Here is a 9,835-nt window from a genome sequence, read left to right on the forward strand (position 1 = left end):
ATATTCATTGAAACTGTATTCATAAGGAATACACTATAACACAAATTTCATGAATGAGCGCTACCAGATGCTTTCAGTACTCCGGTAAGGATTTTCATCAGGGATTTAAAACCAGTGCAGGAACATACAAAGGGCCATCATAATCAGTTACATACTTAAATCAAATGCATAATTTATATTTTAGTAATACTCACCATTATCTATACTAGATACTACTTTATAGAACAATGATGCTATCCACGTAACACATTAAATGTAGATTAAGGATATAGTACACCCTCACTGTAATGCCCTTCCTTATAACGAACCTGGCCCCTGGACTCCAAATAAAATAAATAAACGTATAAATATAACAAAAACACACACTGTCAGCATCCCGGTCTGAACGCACGGGGTGCTGCATCCTCAGTGAAGTCAAATATTTTCTCTTAATAAAAAGTGCGAGCTGTGTAACTATACCAACAAAAATCATTTTATGTTGCAGAAAGCTGGACACTAGTAACGCAGGCATTGCCCCGAGCCTTGATGTTGTACTGGAGGCTCTCACGAAGGCCCTGTTTGAGCCCATACACTTCATAGAATTGAAGCATCTGTCTATGAAGACAGCCTTCCTCTTGACTATCACCTCCACTAAGCGGGTCAGCGAGTTGCAAGCACTGTTGGTGCACAGCTCCTGTATGCGTATTTGGAACGATGGCAGCAGGGTGTCACTGCGTACAAACCCTGCTTTCCTCACCAAGGTGATTACAACCTTCCATAGGAATCTGAATTGGAGTCTTACCATCCACCACCGTTTACTTCTGAGGAGGATAGAAAATTGAATTTCCTTTGCCTGGTGCAGGCATTGAGGTGTTACATGGATAGAACAAGAGCTCTGCTTCATACTGACCAGCTCTTTGTCTGTCATGATATACGGATCCTAGGACAGCCCCTCTCGAAGCAGCGACTGTTGCATTGAATTCCGGGCATAGTCTCTGTGGCGTATGAAAGTGCTGGCTTACCCCCACCTGGGAGAGTAGCTGTGTACTCTACTAGAGGGTTGGCTACATCTTGGGTCCTCTTCAGAGGGGCCTCGCTGTCTGATATGTGTACGGTGGCTAGCTGGGCTATGCCGCATATATTCTCCATGTTTTACCGCTTGAATGTGGTTGAATCTTCTTTGCCTTCAATTAGCACAAGGTCTTTGAGGTTGCACACTCTCACCGCTAACAGTTCTTATGCGTCCCTCGCATGCTGCCATTCCTTCTCCCTCGCGATGGCTCTGGTATACATTATCCCATAGCTAATGTTGGTGATCGTCTTAGGTTACTGGTTCCCTAAAAGAGAAGACAACCACCAACTGCTCAGAAAATACTTACCAATACACAGGCATATCCCATACCTAATGTTGCTGGTGGTAGTCTTTTTACGGTAAGTAACCTAGTGTTTTCAATCTTAACTTAAAACCAGTAAGAGTCCCAGCTTCCCTGACAGAGCATTTCATAATGTAGGAGGTTTACAAGAAAAGGCCCTTCCTCTTGTATTCTTTTTAATCACCTAATCATCCTGTGATGCAAGAGTCTGGTTAGGAGTTTACAGGGTCAATAATTCCTCGAAATAACTTGGTGCTAATCCACTCAGGGCCTTAAGTTAAAAGCAAAATCAATTCTAAACTCCACAGGGAGCTAGTGGAGATGCCAAAACAGGACTAATATGTTCATTTTTTTTCAGGTTTTAGTCAGAATTGTAGCAGCAGTATTTTGAAAGAGCTATACGTGCAATACCCCAAGTTTTGGGATACCAGAGAAAAGTGCATTGCAATAATCAATTCTAGATTAAACAAAAGCATGCATTAGTCTTTCAGCATCAGATACATAAATAATAGGTCTAAGTTTAGCTATATTTTTCAAATGTTAAAAAGGATACTTTAGTAATATGAGTTTGAATGATAGATCAGGGTAAAAAAAAAAAAAAAAAATTAGTTCTGACTAGATACTGCTAAAGTAAACGAACATTTTTATCTGGTTCTGAGAGCCCACTAGCATAACTTTTGTTTTTATCAGAATTCAACTTTAAAAAGTTTCAAGTCATCCAACACTGGTCAGCAAGGCAAGAAGCTAATAACACACCCAGCAGAGGTATTTCCTGGCTTTAAACATGCATGTATTATAATGCTCTTTTTAGAAGAAAATGGCAAAAGTCACTTTAGGACATTAAGCTGATAAGTTAATTTAGGAAAAGTTAGTTTGAATAGATTGCCAGTGATTAGGGTTGTCTCAGACATATGGTGCAAGCAAGGTTTGAGTGAGCACAGTCATTTTTTCTTTATGGTGCTTATATGATTATGTTTAAAAATAACATTTTTTTTCTAGCAACTGATCTTGAGCAAAATATATAGGAGCTAAAAACACATGACCATAATCAATATTCATAGTATGTAGCTGTATAATATTCATGATGGGGAAAAACAAGATAACAGACCAACAATGTCATACACAAACAAAATGCTTGTGATTCTCATTACAACAACTTTGCAATATATAAAATAATAATAAAGTTTAAGAATAATAAACAGCATTTAAATAAACAAGTAATGACTGTTGATAGATTTGATTGAAGACTACATTAATTATTGTGCTGGGTGGATGTGGACAGTATCAGGATTCTTAAATGTGCTGCTGTTGGTGGTTATGCTACTAAACAATGCATCTTTAAAATGTCAGCTCTGTGACCAACCCACAAATGTGACTCCTTAGAATAAAGGATGAGATGCACAGGTTTTTTTTTTAGTTTTTTTTTTTTTTTTTATCTCAATTAATCTTCAATTCAAATCATGAGTCACCCAGAAGAAATACATCCTGTGACAAATCAAACAAGGAAATGGCTTGCCCCAAATGTACAAAAAAGCAATGCCATTTCTGCATTTAAATAAATTCAAATGCATAGGGTCATCACCTTAGTTTCAAAGAAAGCGTGCATAAATTAGACCTCTATTTGACATTAAAGGGTAGTGTGCTTGCTGGAGTTTTTTGATGACAAAGTTTAAAGATTTGCGTGTGTGTGTGTGTGTGTGTGTTAAAGACTGCATTTGCAAGTCGAGGATTCTTGTAAAATGGCTCTGCCAGAATGTAGTGCTATATTCTGCTGCACTCCACTGAACAATTTTAAGAAGTTGTTGTTCGAGAACATTTGCATTTTTTGTGCTGAATGTAAAGAACAAAAATGTAGAGCTGCAACATCTTGCTTTCACTCATTTTTATAGTTTGATATGATGTGAACCTGCAGAATGCAGTGCTGTAATCTGTTTGTTTGCTAATAAGTTACAGACACACTTAAGTACACACGCATTAACCTAGTTTTTAGAGTATAGCTTTGAATTGATGTGTGCAGTATACACTGGTTTCAATACTGGTGTTTTGCTTGTGTAGTATACAGTGCATACCCAGTAACAGTAGGAAACAAAATAAACATGCAAACATTACTTGAAGGATACACTGTGTGTAGTTCTATGTAATACAATTTGTATTCCTGTGCAATTTTATCACACATCATTTCTGTCAGGGGATTGTAACACTGCAGCATAAAAGCAGCTCCTGCTGTGAAAAGCAGTTTCGGAACAGTGAGCAGCATTCCTGCCATCCCTAGGTGGAACGAACCTCAAGCAAGGTGATCAAACCCTAGGAACTCCCTGCACTCAAACACTGAAGTGTTCTGTTGGAAATGGACTGTGTGACTTTGGTCTACGGGGCCCTAAGGCACTAATGCTTTTATAAGGAAACTTGGAGTACTCCACAAAGCTACCTTTTGCAGTTGTTCATTCATTTTATTGGGTTAGGAGTTTTGAAAAAGGATTTCCTATGAATTGATGTGGGTGGGACGGATATATTTTTTGAGCCATGAGGATGACCTAGACTCACCGCAGCGGATAACAGTCTGATACAGTTTGGCATGAGATGTTTTTAATTGTTAATCTTCCATAACTAGGTGGACCCATGAGCAAAATGGGTGGGCCCAGGCCCTTCGGGCCCAAGCGTGGTGCCACCCCTGTCATGATTAAAGCATTGCCATTATTCAAAAAGAAGGATATTGCTCCCATACTCAGTATCCACACCATCCCCTGGATTTAACATGGGTGTAATGATTCAACAAAATAAAAGTAAATCTAATAAAGGCTGCATATATATATATATATATATATATTATATATATATATATATATATATATATATATATATATATATATATAGTGACAGATTGCCCTCTGGTCACACATTTTCCTTCTTCAAATAAACACTTTTAGACACAGGATGCCAGGAAATGCCATAGCATGTGTTTGTTATTTACAATAAAAAGAAAATAAACAAAACAAAACCTAACCCAATCTTGGGCCCTATCTACACAAATGTTTCCCTAACTAATAATAAGGCAGGCTAAGTCTGTTACCTCATCACCAAAACCAAAACGTAATCCAAATCCCTTTTCCAATAGTTTGGGTCATTTTCCAGTTTCACACTACTCGCAATAACAACCAGCTCTCCAGCCACACATCTACTATCATCCACCCCAAACACACAAACACTGACATCCTTTTAAACCTAACTAATTAATCCACTAATTACTCCACTGACTAAACCTGACATTGGTTCCTGACTCCAGTAACCTCTACTGGGTCCTAATGCTCCCCATGTATGGTCTCTACTAAATAAGACCTATTTACTTTAAACCAGATTTAATTATTTGAATTCTCATTTATTTATCACACCATTATCATTTAGTAGTTAATAAATTATCCCATATTTAGTTTTAACCTCAAGCACATTATATTATATAATTTTTGTTTACCCTCTAGTTAGTTTATGTTCTCCTTTCACAGTTTGTTCTTTCCCTAACCAATCCTTCATATAATAGTTTTATTTTTTTTCATTTATCTACACAACCTACCCCACAACTTCCAAGTGAAAAAAATATTCTAGAAATTTGTAGAAAACTAATTAAAAATAAAAACTGAAATAGCTTGGTTGGATAAGTGTCCACCCCCCTTGTAATAGCAATTCTAAGTTAGCGCAGGTGTAACCAATTGCCTTCAAAATCACACACCAAATTAAGTGGCCTCCACCTGTGTTAAATTGTAGTGAATCACGTGATTTCAGGATAAATTCAGCAGTTCCTGTAGGTTCCCTTTGCTGGGTAGTGCATTTCAAAGCAAAGACTCAACCATGAGCACCAAGGCGCTTTCAAAAGAACTCCAGGACAAAGTTGTTAAAAGGCACAGATCAGGGGGTGGCTATAAAAAAATATAAAAGGCCTTGAATATCACTTGGAACACGGATGATTATTAAAAAGTGGAAGGTGTATGGCACCACCAAGACCCTCCTAACTAGATGACCAAGCAAGAAGGAGACTGATCAGAGAGGCTACCAAGAGGCCAATGGAAACTTTACAAGAGCTACAAGCTTTTATGGCCAAGATTGGTCAAAGTGTGCATGTGATAACAATATCCCAAATCTGGCCTGTATGCTAGGGTGGCAAGAAGGAAGCCATTACTCAAGAAGCCCACCTTGAATCCCGTTTGAAGTATGCAAAAACACTCATGAGATTCTGTAGCCATGTGGCAAAAACATTTGTGGTCTAACGAAACTAAAATGGAACTTTTTGGCCTAAATGCAAAGCGCTATGTTTGGCGCAAACCCAACACAGCGCATCACCCAAAGAACACCATACCTACTGTGAAGCATGGTGGTGGCAGCATCATGTTATGGGGATGTTTCTCATCGGCAGGGACTGGGACACTTGTCAGGATAGAAAGGAAAATGAATGGAGCAAAGTACAGAAAAGACCTTCAGGAAAACCTGCTGCCCTCTTTAAGAAAGCTGAAACTGGGACGGAAGTTCACCTTTCAGCATGACAACGACCCAAAGCACACGCCAAAGCTACTCAGAAAGTGGCTACGGAACTAAAAGGAAAATGTCCTTGAGTGGCCCAGTCAGAGCCCCGACCTAAATCCAATTGAAAATCATGACTTGAAGATTGCTGTCCATCACCACTCCCCAAGGAACTTGGCAGAGCTTGAACAGTTTTGTAAAGAAGAATGGTCAAATATTATCAAATCTAGGTGTGCAAAGTTGGTAGAGACCTATCCCAACAGACTCACAGCTGTAATTGCTGCCAAAGGTGCTTCCACCAAGTATTAACTCAGCGGGTTGGAGACTTAACCAATTATGATCTTTCAGTTTTGTATTTTTAACATATAATTTTTTTCTCAACAAAAACTTTTTTTCCCTTAACAGTGTGGAGTATGGTGTGTAGATAAGTGGAAAAAAATCCTCATTTAAATGCATGAAACTCTGAGGCACTGACACAACAAAATGTGAAAAAAGTTCAAGGGGGTGTAGACTTTCTATAGGCACTGTATATATGTGTGTGTGTGTGTGTGTGTGTTGTGTGTGTGTGTGTGTGTGCGTGTGTGTGTGTAAAAAGGTAAAACATCTTATGCATTTAATTTACTTGTTATATATACTCATTGAAGTTACTTTTATGTATACTCAATATATTTAGCAGACCAAAGGATAGATCACAAGTTATCTAAAAAGTCGTAAATAGGCTACCTAACAAAATACTTTACACAGCAGTGAAATAAAATACAGTAATAATAATACCTATAGCAAGCACCAAAATGTTCAGCGGTATAGGATCTAGTGCAGAAAATCAACACCAGCAAGTAAGCCTATGTATTTTTGTGTGGTTAAATTTGTTTAATTTTGACACAAAATGCTGGGCTATAATATAACATAGGGCCGGACCAAATCAAAGTTAGCACTTAGCGAACCAGGACTCGAAAAACGGTAATAAAACACAAGAAAAATTCCAAGTGAAATCTCGCAGAACCAAAACAAGCCCTTTTCACCATGCAAAAAGTAGCTATCACTTGTTGACTACAAGTGGGTTGAGAAGGAGGAGTGGTTTGCTATCGTCCGACCAAATCTACTCAATTCCAGCTATAAATCACAAGCAAGACTTTCACAGGACCGGATTTTATAGTTAACTTCGAACTTGTCGAAATCTATCACGTGTTAAGCAAACAGTAAATAAAATAACACCAAACATCCTGATATTTGCAAAAAAAAAACAACCCCAAAACAGTACATACCTCAAGGCGCTTCACTGACCTCATATATCGAACACTGAATAATTAAGAATAAATAATTTACAGTATAAAATATTAGTATATGTATTATTCCTATTAATATCATAATATATGTTGTGTTTGTTGCACCCTTAAACGAAACACGCGCAGCAGCCTACTTTTTTTTTTTTTTTTGCCACAGTTCGATTAAAATATTTAATAAAGCAATACGTATTATTTCTTTAATACGTACAAACAATGAACTATTTTCTACTCATGGAGAGGTTTGCTTGAAGCAGCATCTCTTTCTGTGATGGTAAAGCTTTTTAGATACATTTTCTTTATTACTTTGTTGTAAACTACGACTACGGACGATACACTTTTTTTAAGTCCATGGGCATATTCACATCTGTGACGTCACCTACCTCTGTTCAAATTATTCATTTCTTAAAGACATAGTGCTCCATCACATTGAACTTCGATCAAACTCAACAAATGTAAACCAACTAGAACACTAAAGAACGTATGAATGTTTTAACCACTTTAAAGATAATAACTTTTAGTTTTAAACATTTGGTTACTCTCGTAAAGTACTTCAACATGTTGGCCTACACAGAAACATTATGAAGCCCAAGTCCCACCGTTCCATTACAAGGGAGCATATTTTGGCTAAACTGTGTCAGCATGCCATGCAGTCCCTTCGAAACATATAAATCCGTGTAAATAACAAAATCACATAATACCTATAAAGGTCATCTCAGAAGCATCCAGATGAAGTTTTAAATTTGCTTTGGTTTCCACAGAACAAGAAATAACAATAATAATATAATAATAATAATAATAATAATAATAATAATAATAATAATAATAATAATATAACTAACCCACTCTGCCCTTTAAAAATCTGCTATCAACTTTTTTTTTTTTTTTTAAATTTTCACAGCACTGGTGGCATTTCATTCAGTGTCTTATTTTATATAATATGCAGTGTCACAGGAAATAAGTTAGCTGGGAAATAAGTTCGCGTTTGCCAAGTGTGTATGTGTGTGTGTGTTTTCTTTCAAACTCACATCTCTATTTTTCAATATTTTACACAATAAAAAATAAAAAGCAGATCGTTGTTGTCATTATTATTATTATTATTATTATTATTATTATTATTATTATTATTATTATTATTATTATTAATAGTAGTTGTATGTAAAAACATTCATTCACTGATATTCAAAATGAAACAGTAGTACAATACAGACTTTTATTTATTTTTTCTACCCTGGCTGCCTGCCTTTTCGCCTTTTGATTGATGACTTCAAAGCAGCCCAGATGCTCTACAAAATAAGCAACCTGCAATGAACACAATCTCTAATAATAAAACTGCTGGTATAAAATGTAACATTCGCTTACTTGTCTTAAGTGATAATGGTCAGAACACTGCAGTTACTGTGAAGAGGTCAGAAGCTGACAGTGTGAAAATTAATAATAGCCAAAATCACTGAAGCTGCAGAATTTACCCTCAAAACAGAACTTCTCCAAGGTTGAAAAGGCAACAATTAGATCGTTATTATGACCTCTGAATTATAATATAGAGAACAATAAAATAAAATATCAATAATTAGTTATCTTCCAGTACAGAAATAAATTATCTAAGAATATTATATTTTTGAAATTATTTTTTTAAAACAGACATGACTTGTTTACATGGAAGATCGGGATTACTTTAGATGTTAAAAGCTTACTGCCCTTACCTTGAAACACAAGGTAATCATAAATGCAGTATCTTGCAGGTTTAAACTTTCTGACCTCTGCCATTCCAGCAATGCTATCGGTGGGTGGTACTTCCAAGTCAAAGTTCAAGTTAATGTTCATTCCAGGATTTACTACTGAAAGCATCTTGAAGTAGATGCAGACTGGAAGAGGTACTGCAGTGAACTAGTGTCAGCAATAAGTACTTAAAAAACAAGCCAGTTCTAAAAACGTCACATCTGACCATTATCAAGCTGATTTTATTGAGCTGTTATCAGGTTATTTAGTATGTTATTCATAAGGTTTATCTGAGCTCAGTTTTAGAGCTACTGTACATAAATGTACTCATATACATGGCTGCTAATTTGCTGACATTGTTAAACAATTATGGATGAAGGACTGTGACTGGAGTGGATAAATGAATGTTCAAAACAAGTGTTTCGTTGTAATTACCCCTGGATAGGGTAATAGTATATTTACACTAAAATAAGAAGTTAACAAGGTCAGGGCATGAGCAGTCACCAAAACACAAAACAGTATCTGGTTGAGAGATGGGGACTCCATCGCTCGCCAGCCTCTTCCTCACTCCTCCTGTAATAGGTCAAAAGAATAAAGGCCAATGGTTAATCTTTGTAAGCCTCCCCTCCACATCTCACACTCTCTCTCCCGTTCATAAATCTGAACACCAGCCCAGAAGTACAACAATCCAGTTCCCTTTGTACTCACAACCCCACCCCTGAGATCAGTGAAACACCTATTGACAAACGGCAGGTGTTTTTAATAAACACTTGACCTGAGTGACCAGGCTTTGCATACCTACACTGTTGCCCCACACAAAGATGTCTTCCATGGAAAAAACTTCCGTCACAGTCACGTGATCTTTGTACAGGGATCCTTGGCTTGGCCCAGCGCCCTCTGTTGTTGGGAGGCTGAATAACAACACAAGACCATTTCTCCCATCACAAGGACATTTTATTATTCTTATATGTT

This window comes from Polyodon spathula, chromosome 13, assembly GCF_017654505.1.
Source record: "Polyodon spathula isolate WHYD16114869_AA chromosome 13, ASM1765450v1, whole genome shotgun sequence".
Classification (NCBI taxonomy): Eukaryota; Metazoa; Chordata; class Actinopteri; order Acipenseriformes; family Polyodontidae; genus Polyodon; species Polyodon spathula.